Source organism: Melanerpes formicivorus, unplaced genomic scaffold (genome assembly GCF_026170545.1).
Source record: "Melanerpes formicivorus ecotype bairdi unplaced genomic scaffold, bMelFor1.0.p_v2 SCAF_139, whole genome shotgun sequence".
Taxonomy (NCBI): Eukaryota; Metazoa; Chordata; class Aves; order Piciformes; family Picidae; genus Melanerpes; species Melanerpes formicivorus.
The window spans coordinates 550,760-572,813 of NW_027142491.1; the positions used below are offsets into that span (position 1 = coordinate 550,760).

General features: G+C 58.3%; 1 protein-coding gene across 7 annotated transcripts in view; it reads left to right on the forward strand.

Moving 5' to 3' along the window:
• Nucleotides 1-18,386: 18,386 nt before the first annotated feature.
• The window catches only part of A1CF (APOBEC1 complementation factor), a 50,048-nt gene continuing 46,380 nt past the window's right edge, over nucleotides 18,387-22,054 (forward strand). For 6 of the 7 annotated variants that reach the window (XM_068168485.1, XM_068168487.1, XM_068168486.1 and 3 more), the window contains exon 1: nucleotides 18,387-18,476. The gene's annotated coding sequence lies outside the window, so the exon portion shown is untranslated. The remainder of the gene's footprint in view (nucleotides 18,477-22,054) is intronic. The other variant, XM_068168492.1, reaches the window with a different exon arrangement.

A 22,054-nucleotide genomic window follows, 5' to 3' on the forward strand; every position in this document is an offset into this window, starting at 1 on the left:
CCATCTCTGCCCCTTTCCCCCCGTCTCTGCCCCTTTCACCACCATCTCTGCCCCTTTCCCCCATCTCTGCCCCTTTCCCCCCATCTCTGCCCCTTTCCCCACATCTCTGCCCCTTTCACCACCATCTCTGCCCCTTTCCCCCATCTCTGCCCCTTTCCCCCCATCTCTGCCCCTTTCCCCCCTCTCTGCCCCTTTCACCACCATCTCTGCCCCTTTCCCCCATCTCTGCCCCTTTCCCCCATCTCTGCCCCTTTCACCTTCAACTCTGCCCCTTTCCCCCCATCTCTGCCCCTTTCACCACCATCTCTGCCCCTTTCCCACCATCTCTGCCCCTTTCCCCCCTCTCTGCCCCTTTCACCACCATCTCTGCCCCTTTCCCCCCATCTCTGCCCCTTTCACCACCATCTCTGCCCCTTCCAGCACCATCTCTGCCCCTTCCCCCATCTCTGCCCCTTTCCCCCCTCTCTGCCCCTTTCACCACCATCTCTGCCCCTTTCAGCACCATCTCTACCCCTTTCACCACCATCTCTGCCCCTTTCCCACCATCCCTGCCCCTTTCCCCCCATCTCTGCCCCTTTCACCACCATCTATGCCCCTTCCAGCACCATCTCTGCCCCTTTCCCCCATCTCTGCCCCTTTCCCACCATCTCTGCCCCTTTCCCCCCATCTCTGCCCCTTTCACCACCATCTCTGCCCCTTTCCCCCCATCTCTGCCCCTTTCACCACCATCTCTGCCCCTTTCCCCACATCTCTGCCCCTTTCCCCCCATCTCTGCCCCTTTCAGCACCATCTCTGCCCCTTTCCCCACATCTCTGCCCCTTTCACCACCATCTCTGCCCCTTTTCCCGACATCTCTGCCCCTTTCACCACCATCTCTGCCCCTTTCCCCCCATCTCTGCCCCTTTCAGCACCATCTCTGCCTTTTCCCGACATCTCTGCCCCTTTCACCAACCATCTCTGCCCCTTTTCCCCCATCTCTGCCCCTTTCCCCCATCTCAGCCCCTTTCACCACCATCTCTGCCCCCTTTCCCCACATCTCTGCCCCTTTCCCACCATCTCTGCCCCTTTCCCCCCCATCTCTGCCCCTTTCAGCACCATCTCTGCCCCTTTCCCCACATCTCTGCCCCTTTCCCCACATCTCTGCCCCTTTCACCACCATCTCTGCCCCTTTCCCCCATCTCTGCCCCTTTCACCCCATCTCTGCCCTTATTCCCCCATCTCTGCCCCTTTCCCCCATCTCTGCCCCTTTCCCCCATCTCTGCCCCTTTCTCCCCATCTCTGTCCCTTTCACCACCATCTCTGCCCCTTTCCCCCCATCTCTGCCCCTTTCAGCACCATCTCTGCCCCTTTCCCCACATCTCTGCCCCTTTCACCACCATCTCTGCCCCTTTCCCCCATCTCTGCCCCTTTCACCCCATCTCTGCCCTTATTCCCCCATCTCTGCCCCTTTCCCCCATCTCTGCCCCTTTCCCCCATCTCTGCCCCTTTCTCCCCATCTCTGTCCCTTTCACCACCATCTCTGCCCCTTTCACCACCATCTCTGCCCCTTTCCCACCATCTCTGCCCCTTTCCCCCATCTCTGCCCCTTTCACCACCATCTCTGCCCCTTTCCCCCCCTCTCTGCCCCTTTCCCCCATTTCTGCCCCTTTCCCACCATCTCTGCCCCTTTCCACCCATCTCTGTCCCTTTCACCACCATCTCTGCCCCTTTCACCACCATCTCTGCCCCTTTCCCACCATCTCTGCCCCTTTCCCCCATCTCTGCCCCTTTCACCACCATCTCTGCCCCTTTCCCCCCTCTCTGCCCCTTTCCCCCATTTCTGCCCCTTTCCCACCATCTCTGCCCCTTTCCCCCCATCTCTGCCCCTTTCCCACCATCTCTGCCCATTTCCCCCCATCTCTGCCCCTTTCCCCCATTTCTGCCCCTTTCCCACCATCTCTGCCCCTTTCCCCCCCATCTCTGCCCCTTTCAGCACCATCTCTGCCCCTTTCCCCCCCATCTCTGCCCCTTTCACCCCCATCTCTGCCCCTTTCACCCCATCTCTGCCCCTTTCCCCCATCTCTACCCCTTTCCCACCATCTCTGCCCCTTTCCCCCCATCTCTGCCCCTTTCACCCCCATCTCTGCCCCTTTCCCCCATCTCTGCCCCTTTCACCACCATCTCTGCCCCTTTCCCCCATCTCTGCCCCTTTCACCCCCATCTCTGCCCCTTTCCCACCATCTCTGCCCCTTTCCCCCCATCTCTGCCCCTTTCACCTCCATCTCTGCCCCTTTCCCCCCATCTCTGCCCCTTTCACCATCATCTCTTCCCCTTTCCCCACATCTCTGCCCCTTTCCCACCATCTCTGCCCCTTTCAGCACCATCTCTGCCCCTTTCCCACCATCTCTGCCCCTTTCACCACCATCTCTGCCCTTTTCACCACCATCTCTGCCCCTTTCCCACCATCTCTGCCCCTTTCACCACCATCTCTGCCCTTTTCACCACCATCTCTGCCCCTTTCCCCCCCATCTCTGCCCCATTCCCCCCCACCTCTGCCCCTTTCACCACCATCTCTGCCCCTTTCCCCCAATCTCTGCCCCTTTCTCCAATCTCTGCCCCTTTCCCCCCATCTCTGCCCCTTTCACCCCCATCTCTGCCCCTTTCACCACCATCTCTGCCCCTTTCCCCCCATCTCTGCCCCTTTCACCACCACCTCTGCCCCTTTCACCCCCATCTCTGCCCCTTTCACCACCACCTCTGCCCCTTTCACCCCCATCTCTGCCCCTTTCACCACCATCTCTGCCCCTTTCCCCCATCTGTGCCCTTTTCCCCCCATCTCTGTCCCCTTTCACCTCCATCTCTGCCCCTTTCACCCCCATCTCTGCCCCTTTCCCCCCATCTCTGCCCCTTTCCCCCCATCTCTGCCCCTTTCACCTCCATCTCTGCCTCTTTCACCCCCATCTCTGCCCCTTTCCCCCCCATCTCTGCCCCTTTCACCACCATCTCTGCCCCTTTCCCCCATCTCTGCCCCTTTCCCCACATCTCTGCCCCTTTCCCCCCATCTCTGCCCCTTTCAGCACCATCTCTGCCCCTTTCCCCCCATCTCTGCCCCTTTCCCCCATCTCTGCCCCTTTCCCCCATCTCTGCCCCTTTCCCCACATCTCTGCCCCTTTCCCACCATCTCTGCCCCTTTCCCCCCATCTCTGCCCCTTTCAGCACCATCTCTGCCCCTTTCAGCACCATCTCTGCCCCTTTCACCACCATCTCTGCCCCTTTCCCCCATCTCTGCCCCTTTCCCCCCATCTCTGCCCCTTTCCCCCCCATCTCTGCCCCTTTCACCACCATCTCTGCCCCTTTCCCCCATCTCTGCCCCTTTCCCCACATCTCTGCCCCTTTCCCCCCATCTCTGCCCCTTTCAGCACCATCTCTGCCCCTTTCCCCCCATCTCTGCCCCTTTCCCCCATCTCTGCCCCTTTCCCCACATCTCTGCCCCTTTCCCACCATCTCTGCCCCTTTCCCCCCATCTCTGCCCCTTTCCCACCATCTCTGCCCCTTTCACCACCATCTCTGCCCCTTTCACCACCACCTCTGCCCCTTTCCCCCATCTCTGCCCCTTTCCCCCATCTCTGCCCCTTTCCCCACCACCTCTGCCCCTTTCCCCACATCTCTGCCCCTTTCACCCCCCATCTCTGCCCCCTTTCCCACCATCTCTGCCCCTTTCCCCCCATCTCTGCCCTTTTCCCCACATCTCTGCCCCTTTCCCCCCATCTCTGCCCCTTTCAGCACCATCTCTGCCCCTTTCACCCCCATCTCTGCCCCTTTCACCCCCATCTCTGCCCCTTTCACCCCCATCTCTGCCCCTTTCCCACCATCTCTGCCCCTTTCACCACCATCTCTGCCCCTTTTCCCCATCTCTGCCCCTTTCACCACCATCTCTGCCCCTTTCCCCCCCCTTCTCTGTCCCTTTCCCACCCCACCTGCCCCATTTCCCCTGCAAATCCCAGAGCACCTGGGCTCTGGTGGAGTCTCCTCCCACCCTAGCAGCTGAGCCCATCTGGGCTGGAGGATCCTCCTCTCATCACTGGTGAGTGCCCCTGGTGCACCCTGGGTGATGGTGGTGGAGAAGACAACAGAGGCTGGGGGGCCTCGTGGCCCCTCCCAGCTAAGTAGGAAGAGGGTTGATGTCCAATATCATCTCTGGGTGCTGGGTGGGGCTCCTTACTGGGGGGAGCAGGAGCTGTGTTGGAGAGATGAGAGCAGGAGGCAGGGGGGTTGAACTAGATGACCCTTAGAGGCCACTTCCAGCTCTGGTGAGCCTATGAGCTAGTTACACCCCCCCTTACCTGGGCAGCAGGGACACCTTCCCCTAGCCCAAGTCAGCATCTTTAAGGGCACATTTCTTTTCCTTTACATAGAAATCACAGCATGTGGGGGCCATGAGGGACTGGAGGCCTTATTTGGAAACAGAGGTCTTCTGTGTATTGAGAGAAGAACCCTAGATCCCCCTGCACTTGTGGAGGGGGTCTGGATACCTCAGTACTGCTGCTCAGCAAAATGTAGGCTCTGTCTGAGTTGGAGGGAGGGGAAACACTGAAGTAAACTCATAGAATTAGAATTGACCTCAAGGATTATTTAGTTCCAACCCCCCTGCCATGGGCAGGGACACCTCACACCACAGCAGGTTGCTCACAGCCACCTCCAGCCTGGCTGCAAACACCTCCAGGCAGGAGGCTTCCACCACCTCCCTGGGCAGCCTGGGCCAGGCTCTCACCACCCTCCTGGCCAACAACTTCTTCCTCACAGCCAAGCTCCAGCTCCCCACTTCTCCTTTTGCTCCATCCCCCCCACTCCTATCCCTCCCTCACCCCCTCCAAAGTCCCTCCCCAGCTTGCTTGCAGCCCCCTGCAGATCCTGGAAGGCCACCACAAGGTCTCCTGGGAGCCTTCTCCTCTCCAGCCTGCACAAGCCCAACTCTCTCAGGCTGTCTGCAGAGCAGAGCAGCTCCAGCCCTCTGCTCCTCCTCCTGGCCCTGCTCTGGACACCTTCCAGCCCCTCCAGAGCCTTCCTGTGCTGGGGGCTCCAGCACTGGCCCCAGAGCTGCAGCTGTGGGCTCAGCAGAGTGGAGCAGAGGGGCAGAATCCCCTCCCTGGCCCTGCTGGCCACACTTCTCTTGCTGCAGCCCAGGCTCTGCTTGGCTCTCTGGGCTGCAAGTGCTCCCTGCTGCCTCCTGCTGAGCTTCTCCTCCCCCAGCACCCCCAAGGCCTTTCCTGCAGGGCTGCTCTCCAGCCAGTCCCTGCCCAGCCTGTGTTGGTGCCTGAGGTTGCCCAGGCAGGGACACCTCCCCCCAGCCCAGCCTGCTCCAGGCCTCATCCAGCCTGGCCTGCAACCCCTCCAGGCAGGAGGCAGCCACAGCCTCCCTGGGCAGCCTGTGCCAGAGGCTCCCCAGCCTCACTCTCAACAATTTCTTCCTCCTCTCCACTCTCAATCTCTCCTCTCCCAGCTCAAAGCCATTGTCCCTGGGCCTGGCCCTCCCAGCCCTTCTCCAGAGTCCCTCCCCAGCTCTCCTGGAGCCCTTCAGGTCCTGCAAGGCTGCTCTGAGGTCTGCCTGCAGCCTTCTCTTCTGCAGGCTGCACAGCCCCAGCTCTCCCAGCCTGGCCCCACAGGGGAGGTTCTGCAGCCTCTGTTCATCTCTGTGGCCTCCTCTGGAGCCTCTCCAGCAGCTCCAGGTCCTTCTTGTGCTGGGGGCCCCAGAGCTGGAGGCAGTGCTGCAGGTGGGCTCTGAGCAGGGCAGAGGGGCAGAATCCCCTCCCTGTGCTGCTGGTCACACTTGGAGCTTGAAGCAGACCGAAGCTGAATCCTTGTTTCTCAGTCACAGCTCAGGCAGACCTTCAGGAATTGCCTCTGGAGCAGTGTGGTCACTTATTTGTCTCAGAGCAACACCATTTCTCCTCTGGGCTGGGAAATGTTTGGTAGCTCCAGGCCTGGCCACAGCTGAAAGGGTTTGTTTCAAAACATCACTTCAAAACAAAGCAGCTTCCCATGGATCGGTCAGAAGAGCAGCAGGGGGGAGGCTGCTGGCAGAGCACCAGCAAGTGGAGCTCCTTGTCAACAGCAACACCCCAAAGGGGTCCCTGCTTCAGGGGCAAAAAGTACTAAATGCTTCCCAGGACCAACAAACCCAAACCTGCCCCTTGCAGCCGTGCTGCAGGGACACAGCGCTGCTTCAGCTGCTCGACTCGGGCTGCTTTTCCCTTCTGCTCCATCAAATATTGACTCTGTCAGTGGTTTGTAGTCACAGATCCCAAAATAAACAGCACCACCTTGCATCACAGCCCCTGCTCTGTTCAGCTTTGGCCTGAGGCAGACAGGCAGCCCAGCCACCCACCTGAGCCTGGGGACAGCTTGGCGGCTCCGCTGCACGCCGCCGCCGCAGGGCTCTGGCTGCAGCCAAACCCAGGCCCGTGGGGAAGTTCACTTTTAGACCAGGCCTCATGTTTTGGACCTGAACCTCCCAAAGAAGAAAACAGATCTTCCTACTTGGAATCTGGGCTCCAGCAAGGTCTCATGCTCAACAAGCCAGGGTTAGGGGCTTGGGGCTCTGAGCAACCTGATCTAGTGGAAGGATCCCTGCTGACTGCAGTGGTGTTGGACTGGATGACCTTTGGAAGTCTCTTTGAAAGGGCTGGGAGAAGGGGAAAAAAGGAGAGATGAGAGAGAACAGAGAAAATGGGAGTGAGGAAAAAAGGGGAGAAGGGAGGGAAGGGGAGAAGGGGCCAAAAGGGGGAGAAGATGCCCAGATGTTTAATGGCAAAGCAGGCTGAGAGCAGCACTTCACAGACAGTTTGGCATCTCCTCAGCTGGTGCAGGGAAGGGATTTTTCCTCTCCCTACAAGAGCCTGGGGGGGGTCCAGCTCTGTGCCCTCCTTTCCCAGTGTGGTGGGTTGAAAATTGCGCCCCCCCAAGCACATAATTGCCAGAGCAGCTGGCAGATGGAGCCTGTACTTGCAAGCAAAACTACAACCTGAAATAGGGACTGCAATGAATAGGTACAAAACATACAACATTTACAGAGAGTTACAATTTGTAAACAGCAGAAGAATCTCCCTGGGCAAAGCAGGGGAGCTGCTAACAGCTTCACTTTCCATGCTCCCTTCCCTCCCCCCTGTACGTCATAGAAGCACAGAGCTGGCAGGGCTGGAAGGGACCCCAAGGCTCAGCCAGCCCCAACCCCCTGCCATGGGCAGGGACACCTCACACCACAGCAGCTTGCTCACAGCCACCTCCAGCCTGGCTGCAAACACCTCCAGCCAGGAGGCTTCCACCACCTCCCTGGGCAGCCTGGGCCAGGCTCTCACCACCCTCCTGGCCAACAACTTCTTCCTCACAGCCAAGCTCCAGCTCCCCACTTCTCCTTTTGCTCCATCCCCCCAAGTCCTCTCCCTCCCTCACCCCCTCCAAAGTCCCTCCCCAGCTTGCTTGCAGCCCCCTGCAGATCCTGGAAGGCCACCAGAAGGTCTCCTGGGAGCCTTCTCCTCTCTGGATTGAAGAGACAGGAGAAAGAGCAGAGAGCTGTTGTCAGTACCTGAACCACACCCAGAAGGCATTCAGGGTCAGCAGAGCCAGCAGAAGCCAGAATTTAGCATCTGCTAGGGCAAGGAAGCCCAAAAGACAGGAAGTTGGTGCACAGAGCTGACTTTGATGCTGGGCATCTGTCCAATGGGACCACTTAGAATTTGTCATTGTCTTCCTCTTCACACCCTGTGGTGATTTATTTACATTCCACCACTTTCTGTTCAAGGCATGGCAGATTTCCTAGGCACAGCTTAAAGCCACCACAGGGCAAGGGACAGATGACATAGGGCAGAGCTGCCTGAGCAAGAGCAGCCAGAGCAATACTATCAATATCAAATCATCATCATGCTTGGTGGCTCATTTCAACCCAAACAGGACTAAATCTGCAACTTCTCCTGTTGGCTTTTCTTACTCCACACCACCTTGGTCTTTCTCCTGTCCTCCAGAAGGGGGAAAAAGAGGAGAAGGGGAAAGAATGGGAAAAGGGAGAAAAGCAGAAAAGGGAAGAAGAGGAAAGAAGGGAAGAAGAGGAAAGAAGGGGAGAAGAGGAAAGAAGGGGAGAGGAGCAAAAAAGGGGAGAAGGGGGAATAAGGGCAGAAGGGGGAAAGGGGAGAAGATGCCCAGATGTTTACTGGCAAAGCAGGCTGAGAGCAGCACTTCACAGACAGTTTGGCATCTCCTCAGCTGGTGCAGGGAAGGGATTTTTCCTCTCCCTAAAAGAGCCTGGGGGAGTCCAGCTCTGTGCTCTCCTTTCCCAGCAGTACTCAACACCACCTTCTTCTTTCTCCTGTCTTGCAGGTCACAGGAGCTGGTTTGAGCTTCCATTCTCAGCTCTTCCCATATCCTTTCTTTCCTCTTTTACAGGCAGGATCAGTTAGTCCAAGCCCTTAGCACAGGGCAAGGGACAGATCGCACAGGGCACAGCTGCTCCCTGGCACAGCTGCCTGAGCAAGAGCAGCCAAACCTAACCCTGGGGGGATTTATTCTGCTGCAGGAAAAGCTGGGGCAGAAGAAGGGAAAGGTGGCAACAGCCTCTGTGTGCAAGGAGGAACATCCTACCTGTCCCACGGGAGCCTGCCCAGAAGTATGCTGCAGGGAGGAGGATGATGGTAATGACACTAATGCTGGTGAGGTGAAGAATGGTAAGAAAGAGAATAGTGAAGATGGTGATGAGAACAACAGCAAAGCCTAATGTGAATGACAAATCATCATCCTCATCTTAGTTGTTGGTTTAGTCAAACCCCAACAAGACCAAATGTGCAGCTTCTGCTGCTGGGCTTTTCTTGCTCCTGCACCAGACAGCGATTCAGGAAGTGGCAGAGAGCAAAAGCAAAAGGAAAAGCCTGACCTTGGCTGCTGCAGCAATGCAAAGCACCAACAATGTACAGAATCAAACCACCCCAGCATGGAGGGCTTGGAAGGGACCCCTGGGATCCCCCAGCCCAAGCCCTGCTCCAGCAGGGCACCCCCAGCAGCTTGCCCAGCAGCACAGTGCCCAGGGGGGGTTGGAAGCTCTCCACACCAGGAGACTCCACAACCTCTCTGGGCAGCCTGCTCCAGGCCTCCAGCAGCCTCACAACAAACAACTTTCTCCTCCTGCTCAGCTCCAACCTCCTGCCTGCCACTCTGTGCCCCTTGCCCCTTGGCCTGGCCCTGGGCACCACTCAGCAGAGCCTGGCCCCAGCCTCTTGCCCCCCACAGCTCCTTTAGCTCTTGCTGAGCATTGCTCAGCTGCCCTCTGGGGCTGCTCTTCTGCAGGCTCTCAGCCCCAGGGCTCTCAGCCTTTGCTGCTCCCAGAGCTGCTCCAGGCCCCTCAGCAGCTTCCCAGCCTGCCCTGGGCTCTCTCCAGCACTTCCCTGCCTCTGGAACTGGGGATCCAGAGGTGGTCTGACCAGGGCAGAGTACAGAAGGAGGAGAACCTCCCTTGCCTGGCTGCCCACACTCTTCTTGATGCACCCCAGATCACTATCACTTCTCCTTCCCTCCTCTATTGTGTGTGCATAATTCCAACTTTATTTCCTCCAAAAGAAGCCCCTCCAAACCCTGGAACATTGGCACTGACTTAATCTTCTTAACACTTGCCCCCAGCCCTGATGAGGTTTTCCTTTCCCCACCATCTTTCCCTGGACAGGGAGGATTGTGGGTTACAGTATTTCCAAGTCCAATCTCTTGCCCCTGACTGAACACAAAAATGCTTTCAGGGACAGAATATTTGTCCCCATCGATGGTTTTTCCTCAGGGAGCTTTGCAAACACATGGATAAATTTATGCTTCCCTTTCCCCTTCAGAGGAGACACCAACAAACCACATCTCTTTGCTTTGGTTTGGAACAGCTGGCAGTGACCGTTCCGAGCTGCGTTGTGCTGCTTGGGTGGTTTGCCCTCATTTGAACCTTTGTCCTGAAGGCAAACCTTGAGGAAGCCACCAGGAGCCTGAAGTCACACCTCCAGCACAGCCTGAGCACTTGGGTCCCCAGGCTCACTGCAGGAGGGCTGCACTAGAAGGCTTTTAATCGTGGCATGGTTTGGGTTGGAAGGGACATTAAAGCTCATCCAGCTCCAGCCCCCTGCCATGGGCAGGGACCCCTCCCACCAGCCCAGCTTGCTCCAGGCCTCATCCAGCCTGGCCTGCAACCCCTCCAGGCAGGAGGCAGCCACAGCCTCCCTGGGCAGCCTGTGCCAGGCTCTCCCCAGCCTCACTCTCAACAATTTCTTCCTCCTCTCCACTCTCAGTCTCTCCTCTCCCAGCTCAAAGCCATTGTCCCTGGGCCTGGCACCCCCAGCCCTTGTCCAAAGTCCCTCCCCAGCTCTCCTGGAGCTCTTCAGGTACTGCAAGGCTGCTCTGAGGTCTGCCTGCAGCCTTCTCTTCTGCAGGCTAAACAGCCCCAACCCTCCCAGCCTGTCTCCTTAGTGGGCTTGAGCCACCTAGTTTAGTGGAAGGAGACAACTTTTGAAGGAGCTTTCTGGACCTGTGCTTTAATTTGCAATGGAGTTGGAAATCTGCCCAAGAGTCTCCCCAGCCTCACTCTCAACAGTTTCTTCCTCCTCTCCACTCTCAATCTCTCCTCTCCCAGCTCAAAGCCACTGTCCCTGGGCCTGGCTCTCCCAGCCCTTCTCCAAAGTCTCTCCCCAGCTTTCTTGTGGAAATGTTAAAGCTCCTTCCCAACTCAACTCATTCTCTGGTTCTTTATAAAGCTCCTTCCCAACTCAATCCATCCCATGGCTCTCTAAAGCTCCTTGCCAGCTCAAGCCATTCTCTGCTTCTGTAGAGCTCCTTTCCAGCTCCCCCCTTGCTATGGTGCAGTGAGCCACTGAGCAGCTTTATCTCAAGCAATGCACCTCCAGGGTCTCTCCAGAGCTGCACAAGTTCCTCCCTCCTGCATAAGTCGCAGGTTATGTCTGTAAGAACCCTTGCAGGGTGCAGCACATTGAGGTCATGTAACCTCCTGCAGGGTGTCCTTCCAAAACAAACAGAGGAATGTCCCTGCAGGCCCTGTCCTGTTCTGTGCCACTGCTTATTTGTCCTGAAACTAACACAACAAAACACACCAAAAAAGAGGAAACTTTTCTCCTGCAGGCACAGCACCACCACCTTCTCTCTGGCTTCATTATTTGGTTTGGTAGTTTGGGCTCCAGTTGGCAGAGAGCATGATGTAGGCAAGTGAATGGACGGAGTCTGGTTGGAGACCTGGGTCTGGTGGAGTACCTCAGGGGTCAGTACTGAGACCAGAGCTCTGCAATCTCTTCCTCAGTGACCTGGCTGAGGGTACAGAGGGCACTGGCAGCAGGTTTGCTGCTGGCACCCAGCTGGGAGCAGTGGTGAGAGCCCTCAGGCTGTGCTGCCAGCCAGCCAGAGCTGGGCAGGCTGAGAGCTGGGCAGGGAGCAAGGGAATGAAAGCCAACAAGGGCAAGGGCAGAGCCTGGCAGCTGGGTAAGAACAAGCCCAGGCAGCAGGAGAGGTTGGGCACTGAGCTGCTGGAGAGCAGTGAAGGGGACAAGGAGCTGGGGGTGCTGGGGGGTGGGAGGCTGAGCAGGAGCCAGCAAGGAGCTCTGGTGGCCAAGAAGGCCAAGGGCAGCCTGGGCTGCATGAGAAGGGCTGTGGGCAGCAGGTCAGAGAGGTTCTCCTGCCCCTCTGCTCTGCCCTGCTGAGGCCACAGCTGGAATCTTGTGTCCAGGTCTGGGCCCCTCAGGTCAGGAAGGGCCTCAGGGAAGTGCTTGAGAGAGTCTGTCCCTTCCAGCCCCTCCCGTGCTGTGATTCTGTTGCCCAGACTAAACCTACTCTGGAGCATGAGCAACAGTATCTTCCCTGGCAGGGTTGTTAATCCTGGAACAGGCTGCCCAGGGAAGCAGTGGAGTCCCCATGCCTGGATGTAGATTTGGTGCTGAGAGAGATGGTTTTGGGGTGCACCTGGCAGTGTTAACATCTGGGCTCATCTTGGATGGCTTCTCCCACCACAGTGATTCTATGACCCTGTTAATTTAGAGCATAATTAGAGGTGAAATAAGAAGTAGTGGAGAAGTCAAAGCTTAGAGAAAGCCATTTCCACAGGAAATATTTTGAATATCAGCTTACAAGCAAAAAGTAACTCCCAGATCTGAGCTGTGCTCACACCCCATGGGATGCAGTTATTGACCCAGGTCTCCATTACCACGCTCACAGCCCCTTCTACTTTGCCTGTCAAGCATGGAAGCAGAAGTTCTCTTTCCAAGCAGCTGCAGTTTCCTTCCACATTGTGAGACACCCTGACCATTGAGAATGATGAATTTGGCCACCTTCAGCAAGAGCAAGTGTAGGGTCCTGCACCTGGGGAGAAGCAACCTCCTGCACCAGGACAGGAGAAGGGGGAAGTGCTCTGCAGAGAAGGACCTGAGCTGCCCACATCCAGAGAGAAAGGGAGCTACTGTGATGGAGGACACAGAGGTGATGAGGGGCCTGGAGCAGCTCTGGGAGCAGCAAAGGCTGAGAGCCCTGGGGCTGAGAGCCTGCAGAAGAGCAGCCCCAGAGGGCAGCTGAGCAATGCTCAGCAAGAGCTAAAGGAGCTGTGGGGGGCAAGAGGCTGGGGCCAGGCTCTGCTGAGTGGTGCCCAGGGCCAGGCCAAGGGGCAAGGGGCACAGAGTGGCAGGCAGGAGGTTGGAGCTGAGCAGGAGGAGAAAGTTGTTTGTTGTGAGGCTGCTGGAGGCCTGGAGCAGGCTGCCCAGAGAGGTTGTGGAGTCTCCTGGTGTGGAGAGCTTCCAACCCCCCCTGGGCTCTGTGCTGCGGGTGCCCTGCTGGAGCAGGGGGTTGGGGCTGGATGACCTCCAGAGCTCCCTTCCCACCCCCACCCTGGGGTTGTGTGACTTTTTTTCCTGTAGAATCATTGCTTTCTCTTACTTACTGCTCGAGCCCAGGGTATTTTTAGGCTCCTGATAAATCTGGTATTTTCCAAGACCCAAGGAGAGGTCATTCTATTAGTAGCAAGAAGCAGCATGAACACAAGGAGGGAGGTGGGGGGGTGGGGGGGTTGGGGGGGGACTTGGGAAGCCAGGAAGCAGGTTGGGAAAATTTTTGTTCCAATTAAAAATAGCTCAGTAGAACTTTCAACTAACTTCCCAATCACTTGGGTCTGGTGGCACCTCTTGAAGGAGCCCTCTGCCCAAGGGCAAGGCGCAGAATCCCAGCAGCCCTCTCCCGGCAAGGAGGCAGCAGCGCTCTCAGCAGCACAGCTGCCAGCAGATCCTCTTGGAAATCACTTGGGCTTTTTCTCCCCTTTGCATTGACTTTTGGGCAGGGATTTTAGGCACCAGTGTCAGGCAGGCAAGCCAGGAGCCAGCACAGTTCCTGTGCTGGGTGGTGACCAGCCACCGGCCCTCACCTACGGCCCCCAGCTTCTCCCTTCTGGTTGCTCAGGGTTGGTTTGACACCAGGGAAGGAGGAGGGAATTGCCACAGCTGCTGGCAAACTTCTGCCTCTCCTTGGGGCACCACCAAACCCACAGTGTCTGCTCTGCTGAGAGCCAGGGCAGAGCTGCCCCTGCTCAGGGCTGTGACTGCCAGCCCAGCCTCTGCTCCCTCAGGCACTCTCTGCAGCTCAGGGCAGCTTGGCACAGCCAGGGGCTGCTGCTGGCAGGCACAAGCTGATGGCACAGTCGCTGCCAAGGGCTGGGCTGCACACCAAGGGCACTGCCACAGCTTGGGCCCCACCCTGGGGGGCAGCAGGGCAGAGGTGGCAGCTGTGGGAGGAGCAGACAGCACAGGGGACCCTCAAGTGCCCCCCAAGGGGTTGCAGCCCACGCAGGGCCTCTTCAGGGGCAGGCTGAGGGATGCCCAGGGCCAAGCACCAGCAGGACTCTGTCCCTGCTGCCTTCCATCCCCATCCCTGTGCCCCTGAATGCAGCTCCAGAACCCAGCTCCTGAACCTGGTTGCCTTCTGCTGCTGAGTCCAGGCTGGGCCTTGCCCAGTGCCTGCCCCCAGCAGCAGTGGTGCCAGTGGTGCCCTCAGGGCTTGGTTCCATGTTGCTTTGTGTCTCTGTGTCTCTGTCCCCTGGCATTGTTCTTCTCTCCAGCCCAGCTGGGGGAGTTTCTCTGCCCCCCATCAGTCTCTCTCCCTTCTGCCCTTTCTCTTCCCTGTGGGCAGCAGAGGGCTTCCTGCAGAGCCCCTGGCCCTCAGCTGGTGGCCTGCCCAGCCCTGACTGTTTCATCCCTAAGGGAAAAGCAGCAGTGCAAGGAGCTGGAGACATTCCAGCCCTAGGGTGGAGATGCAGGATTCCATCCATGGCACTTTATGAAGAGTTTGCCTTTCCCCTGCTGTCAGTGTTGGAACTGGAATCAGGTTGGGGTTATGACTGCTTGAGGATATGAATAGTTGCATGGTAGAGAACTGCTCCAGGGTGAAGTCCTTTGCATCCTAGAAGTGGTTCCTCAGCTGAGTACGCAGCAGGCTGCTGGCACACAGGGTTGAGGCTGGAAGCCTTCAAAGCTGACAGTGAATTGTTTATCTTTCTATCTAATCACAATTCATTGTACATAATTATACCCCCCTGGGCACTGTGCCCCTGGGCAAGCTGCTGTGGGTGCCCTGCTGGAGCAGGGGCTTGGGCTGGGGGATGCCCAGGGGTCCCTGCCAGCAGCTGCCATGCTGGGACTCTGTGACAGACCACAGTAGAGTCTGCAGAACTAGTCTGAGGAAAGGGACACTAAACGGGGTGGCAGTGGTGATCTGCTGGAGCAGGGGCAGGGAGGCTCTGCAGAGGCACCTGGCCAGGCTGCAGCCATGGGATGACATCAGTGGTATGAAGGTTGACAAAGCCAAGTGCAGGGTGATACACCTGGGTCACAGCAACCCCAGAAAGGCTCCAAGCTGGGGCAGAGGGGCTGGAAAGTGCCCAGCAGGAAGGGCCCTGGGGGTGCTGGGTGGCAGCAGCTGGAGAGGAGGCAGCAGTGCCCAGGGGGGCAAGAAGGGCAGCAGCAGCCTGGCCTGGAGCAGCAATGGTGTGGGCAGCAGGAGCAGGGCAGGGATTGTGCCCTGGGCTGGGCACTGGGGAGGCCACAGCTTGAGTGCTGCCTTCAGCTCTGGGCCCTCCCTGCCAGAAGGAGCTGGAGGGCTGGAGCAGGGCCAGAGAAGGGCAAGAGAGCTGGGGAAGGGTGTGGAGAAGAGGGCTGGGGAGGAGCAGCTGAGGGAGCTGGGGGGGTTGAGTGTGGAGCAGAGGAGGCTGAGGGAGACCTCCTTGCTCTCTGCAGCTCCTGAGAGAAGGCTGCAGCCAGCTGGGGGCTGGGCTCTGCTCCCCAGGCTCAGGTGAGAGAAGGAGAGGAACTGGCCTGAAGTTGTGCCAGGGGAGGCTTAGGTTGGAGCTGAGGAACAATTTCTTTGGTGCCAGAGTGGTCAGAGCCTGGCAGAGGCTGCCCAGGGAGGTGGTGGAGTCCCCATGCCTGGAGGAGTTGCAGCAAGCTGTGGCCATGGCTCCTGGGGCCATGGCTGGGTGGCCATGGTTGGGTTGGGTTGGTGCTGGACTGGAGGAGCTTGGAGGCCTCTCCCAAACCAAACAATTCTCTGGTTCTGTGATTCTGTGACTCTGTAGCCATGAGGAGTAGCAGAGGTGTTACATACAGCCTGAGTCCTGCCTTCCACACCACCCTCCCAAGCAGGTGGCTGTGCCCTCCTGAACCAGTAGGAATACTCCAGGGGTTTCTCCTCATATCCCACTGATTCTTCCCTTTCCAGCAGATCATTGCCCTCTCATGGGCATGCCCCCACTGCACTCAGGTGCCCACACACCTGGGGCACAGCATGGGCAGCCTAAGCCAGGTGTTCCCCACACCAAGCAAAGCAGAGAGCTTGGGAGGTGCTTTCAGGACTAGCAAGTAGCAGAGGGGTGTGGGTGTCACAGCCACACCCAATGCTGCTAACACTCAGCTTCAGCACCACTTTGATGGCTCTGCCAGACTTGAGAAGGTTTCTTCTATGATCCATCACAGCTCCACACAACAAAAGCTAAGAAGACTGGCTGGAGAGCAGCCCTGCAGGAAAGGCCTTGGGGGTGCTGGGGGAGGAGAAGCTCAGCAGGAGCCAGCAGGGAGCACTTGCAGCCCAGAGAGCCAAGCAGAGCCTGGGCTGCAGCAAGAGAAGTGTGGCCAGCAGGGCCAGGGAGGGGATTCTGCCCCTCTGCTCCACTCTGCTGAGCCCACAGCTGCAGCTCTGGGGCCAGTGCTGGAGCCCCCAGCACAGGAAGGCTCTGGAGGGGCTGGAAGGTGTCCAGAGCAGGGCCAGGAGGAGGAGCAGAGGGCTGGAGCTGCTCTGCTCTGCAGACAGCCTGAGAGAGTTGGGCTTGTGCAGGCTGGAGAGGAGAAGGCTCCCAGGAGCCCTTCTGGTGGCCTCCCAGGATCTGCAGGGGGCTGCAAGCAAGCTGGGGAGGGACTTTGGAGGGGGTGAGGGAGGGAGAGGGGTCTGGGCCACCTCTGAGGGGGGCAGGAATCAGGCCTGGGCCAGGGAGCCAGCAATGGGCACTGGCAGCCCAGAAGGCCAAGGGCAGCTCAGCTGCCAGTGCCCATTGCCAGAGGTGGAGGGAGAGGATCCTGCCCCTCTGCTCTGGGGTGTGAGGGAGGGATAGGAGTGGGGGGGATGAAGCAAAAGGAGAAGTGGGGAGCTGGAGCTTGGCTGTGAGGAAGAAGTTGTTGGCCAGGAGGGTGGTGAGAGCCTGGCCCAGGTTGCCCAGGGAGGTGGTGGAGTCCCCAAGCCTGGAGGTGTTTCAGGGTGGTTTGGCTGTGGTGCTTGGGGCTGTGGGTTAGGGGTGAGCCTTGCAGGGTAGGGTCAGGGGTTGGGGTTGGTGATCCTGAGGGGTTTTGCCAGCCTGGATGTCTCTGGGGTTCTGTGACCTACCCCTGTGCCATGTCAGCCATTCCTAACAGAGGTGGACCATGTCCCTAGCACTGGTGGTTTCCAAACCCACTTCCTCCTGAGATTCCACTGCCTTCTCCCCTGAGTCTCCTCACCAATTCTCAAGGAAAGCCCCAGTGCTGAACTGAAATCATCCCTGCTTCAAAACCTGAGTGAGCAGAGATCATGAAGTGAGCTCTCCAGAGGTGCTTGGCAGGGCACCCTCCTCCTCCTGAAATCAAAGATGTTGTTAATGGCTTCATTCCTCTGCCAACAGACTTCTGCTTGGCTGCAGCCACAGCCTGCAGGACTCGTCACAGCTGAGAGGGAGATTCGCCACTGGTCCCTTGCTGGGCAGCCCAGGACATTTCTTCCAGCACTTCCAGGGTGAGCTGGAGGATTGGGCCCAACTCAGGGCTTTGTGGTGGTAGGCAGTGACATCTACTCAGATACCATTTTTCTGGAGCTCAAAGGGCTTCTCTCAGCAGGGACAGCTAAGGGGAACTCTGCAACAAGCAGCACACTGCTAGTGTGGTTATGGAGAAGGAAACACTTGTGTCTTGGCACCTCCTGATGATGGCTTTCAGAAGAGAAGTCTTCCTCTCTGGAGGTATTCAAGCCCCACCTGGATGTGTGCCTGTGTGAGCTGCCCTGGGTGACCCTGCTCTGGCAGGGGGTTGGACTGGATGGTCTCTGGAGGTCACTCCCAACCCCTGACCTGCTGTGGTTCTGTGCTAAGCACAGATTACATCTTCTTCCCTTTCATTACTTTTCCTCTGAAGAGCAAAAATCTTAGAGACAGGAAATGGATGGAAAGTGCAGGCCAGGAGGTTGCAGCTCAGCAGGAGCAGGAACTTCTTGCCTGGGAGGCTCCCAAAGGCCTGGAGCAGGCTGCCCAGAGAGGTTGTGGAGTCTCCTGCTCTGGAGCCTTTGCAGCCCTGTCTGGATGTGTTCCTGTGGGACCTGTGCTGGATTCTCTGCTCCTGCTCTGGCAGGGCTTGGGCTGGAAGCTCTGCAGAGGTCCCTCCCAGCCCCTCACATCCTCTGAGCCTGTGGTCTGTGGCTAGCTCTGCTGGCCACACTCTGCTGAATGCAGCCCAGGACCCTATGGCCTACTTGGCCACACCAAAACCTCCTTGCAGCACAGGTGGCACAAGGCTGTGTCCTGTGTCCCTTCTCCCAGCCTCTCTGCTGGGGGCAGCAGTGGCAGTGGGGGGGACAGGCCAGCCAGGCAAGCCTTGCACTTGCAGCCAGCCCGGTGGTGTTGCAGTGGTGGCAGGGGGCTGGCTCTTGAGCCAGGGTCTGAGTGCAGGGCTCTGGCATTGCTCTGCCCAGCAGCTGGCCCTGGGCAGGGGCCGCCGGAGCAGCGGTGACCCAGCTCTCTGGTCAAAGGCCTGCAGGGAGCCAGGAGATAGAGCAGGTTAAAGTTTAACCTGTGGGGACTGTAAAGCAGCCCCGGGGCTGCTGAACCTTTGGAGTTTGATATGATGATTAGGGACTAGGCAGAGGGACACGTTGCAGGCTCCCCGCAGTCAAGGAGACCTTGCTCCCGGGCGCTGATCTCCAGCACCGCGCAGGTGAGTGGCATCAGCACTGGGGACAGGGCACCTGCCCCCCCAGAGAGGGCTTTAGGCTGCCACGGGGAAGGGGCAACTCCATCACAAGCCTCCCCCAGCACTGTGCTGCCCTTCCACCATCACATTCCCACCTTCGGTGGTGCCTGACGCGTGGGGGGACTGCGGGACCACCCTGCAGGACGGAGCTGGACCCGTTCCCCAGCTTGCTTTGCTGATGAGCAAGGGTGGAGGGAGAAGGGCCCTGTGGTGGCCTCGGCATAATTCCTGCAGGGAGCCCTTTTCCCATGGCTGCTGGTGGGCAGAAGAGTGAAGGCAGGCGAGCTGGGGGGGGTGGAGGAGGGATTTTCCCGGCGATCATTCAGTCTCTGATTGTTAAAGTGCAACTTCCCAGGGGTAATCATTAGAGGTCTTTCCAGCCTGTGTCTTATTCCTCCTTCTCTTTGTCAAAAGGTAGTCTCCATCTCGAGGACTGATCCTAAAGATTCCCATTTTCCCCCCCTAATCTCCTCAAACTAGGCAGCTTTGGGCCCAAGCGTGATGCCTCCCTCCAGCTCTCTTCCCCTGGAGGCACAGGGGCAGGAAGGAGGTTGGCTTCAAAGCAACCAGCTTGGGATGCTGCAAATACAACAGAGGGGTGGGGAAGGAGGGAGGCTGGGTTCAGCATCAGGCACCCTTCAGAGAGGGCTCTGTGAGGGCTGCTGCAGCAGCTGTGCATGGCAGCAAAGGTTTGCCAGAGAGAGAGAAGCTCTTTCCCAAGCTAAAGAGCACCAAACCCATCAGCTCCTACAGGGAACACGACCCCAGCCTGCAGAGCTTTAGCTTCACTAGGAACCTATCCCAGTTCCCTGCCAAGACCCCTGAGCTCCCACCTTCTGTGAACTCTTCTGAGCTGGAAGCAGCCCAACCTCCTGCCCAGCCAAGGGACTGCGCAGCCTTGTGCTGTGTTGCTCAATCGGACTCCGTCCGGAGCCTGCCCCGGCCCAGCAGTGAGCTGGGGGCAGGCTGTGAGGCTTCAAAGGGGCTGCTTGGGGGAAGAATGTGAAGAATGATTCAATGTAACTTCAGAATGTATATATTCTACAGCCCTCAGCACAGCACAGCCAGGGAGCGGTTGGAGCAGGGCCAGAGGAGGCCACAGCAGTGCTGGCAGGGCTGGAAGCCCTCTGCTGGGAGCCAGGCTGGGAGAGTTGGCCTTGGGCAGCCTGCAGGGGAGAAGGCTGCAGGGAGACCTCCTGGTGGCCTTGCAGTGCTCCAAGGGCCCAGCAGAAAGCTGGGGACAGACTGCTGAGCAGGGCCTCTTGTGCCAGGCCAAGGGGGGATGGTTTGGCCTGCAAGAGGGAGCTTGAGAGTGGAGAGAAGGAGAAATGTTTGGTGCTGAGGGTGGGGAGAGCCTGGCCCAGGCTGCCCAGAGAGCTGGGAGCTGCCCCATGGCTGGCAGCAGGGCAGGGCAGGTTGTGTGGGGCTCTGCTTGGGGCTGTCCCTGCTGGCTGCTGGGGGCTGCACTGGGTGAGCTTTAAAGCTCCCTTCCAACCTAAAGGCTTCTGTGATTCAGTGATTCTGTGCTGTGAGGACAGATCCTGCATGGAGCCTGAGGGCAGGGGAAACAACCCCAGCCCCTTGACCAGCAAGCTGACAAGCTCAGGGGAAATGCTTTCCCTGGGGGATGAAGGGTGCAGAGTGCCTGCAGCTCAGCAGCCTTGCCAAAGGAGCTGCTTGCCCTGGGGCTGTGCTGCTGCACAATGCCCTTTGCTAATGAATGGCGTCCAGGCGGCTGGCTCGCTCCCACCCCGGGGGGTATTGATCCCTGCAGGGCAAACACAGCTTCCTTATCTCGTTCCTGGAAACAGTAACCAGGGTTCCCCGAAAAGGCTGAGAGGGGGCAGGCTCAGGATGCAGAGCCCTGGGGGAAGAGGCCAGGGTCAGGATGGAATTCCTGACCACCTGTCCTCTTCGAGAGTCCTGGCATGGGAGACCAACCCTTGGCTGGGAAAACTGATTCCCCTTTTTCCAAGTGAAGCTGGGAGAGGAGAGATTGAGAGGGGAGAGGAGGAATAAATTGTTGGCAGTGAGGGTGGGGAGACTCTGGCACAGGCTGCCCAGGGAGGCTGTGGCTGCCTCCTGCCTGGAGGGGTTGAATGCCAGGCTGGCTGAGGCCTGGAGCTGCCTGGGCTGGTGGGAAGGGTCCCTGCCCAGGACAGGGGCTTGGAGCTGGATGCTCTATGAGGTCCTTTCCAACCCCAACAATCCCAGGATTCTGTGAAAATCCACATTTTTGGGGGGTTAAAGCTTCTGGGTTCATCTTGCTGCTGGCTGGCTGAAGTAAAACCATAAGAGCTGACTGCAGCAGCTGGCAAGGAAACTGTGTGTGGAAGCAGGCATGGAGAGGTGAAAGGCTGCTCTGAGGAGTTTGCTTCTGGTCCAGGTGGGGTTTGCTAGGCTTGAAAGTGCCATTTCCTGCTGTGCCTTTGGAGACCTTTAAGAGAAGCTAAAAATAAATGAGAACATTCATTGGAGAGAGGGAGATGCACTGAAATGATGCCCTGATCAAAGATCACTTTTCTAGCAGCAGAAAGTCATAGAATGATGGATTTGTTTGGGTTGGAAAAGGCCTCTGAGATCATCCAGTCCAACCAGCAGCCCAACCCCACCATGGCCACCCAACCATGCCCCAGGGGCCATGGCCACAGCTTGCTGCAACACCTCCAGGCATGGGGACTCCACCACCTCCCTGGGCAGCCTCTGCCAGGCCCTGACCACTCTGGCAGCAAGGAAACCTGATGGAGAGGGTCTAGAAGAGGTCACCATGATGAGAGGCTGGAGAACCTCTGCTATGGGGCCAGGCTGGGAGAGCTGGGACTGTTCAGACTGGAGAAGAGAAGGCTGCAGGGAGACCTTGCAGAAGCATTTGAGTATCTGAAAGGGATCTACAGGAATGCTGGGGAGGAACTGCTTAGAAGAAGGCCTTGGTGGTGACAAAGTCCCCAGGAGCCAGCACTGGTCCCTGGCAGCCCAGAGCCAGCTGAGTGCTGAGCTGCAGCCAGAGCAGGGAGAGCAGCAGCACAGGGAGGGGATTCTGCCCCTCTGCTCTGCTCTGCTCAGAGCCCACCTGCAGCACTGCCTCCAGCTCTGGGGCCCAGCACAAGAAGGACCTGGAGCTGCTGGAGAGGCTCCAGAGGAGGCCACAGAGATGAGCAGAGGCTGCAGAACCTCCCCTGTGGGGCCAGGCTGGGAGAGCTGGGGCTGTGCAACCTGGAGAAGAGAAGGCTGCAGGCAGACCTCAGAGCAGCCTTGCAGGAGCTGAAGGGCTCCAGGAGAGCTGGGGAGGGACTCTGGAGAAGGGCTGGGAGTGCCAGGCCCAGGGACAATGGTTTGGAAGTGGAGCAGGGCAGAGTCAGGTTGGAGCTCAGGAGGAAGCTCTGCACAGGAAGGCTGGGGAGAGCCTGGCACAGGCTGCCCAGGGAGGTGGTGGAGGCTCCATGGCTGGAGCCATTCAGGCTCAGCCTGGCTGTGTCCCTGGGCAGCCTGCTCTGGCTGCAGCTGTCCCTGTGCCTGCAGGGGCTTGCACAGATGCCCTCTGA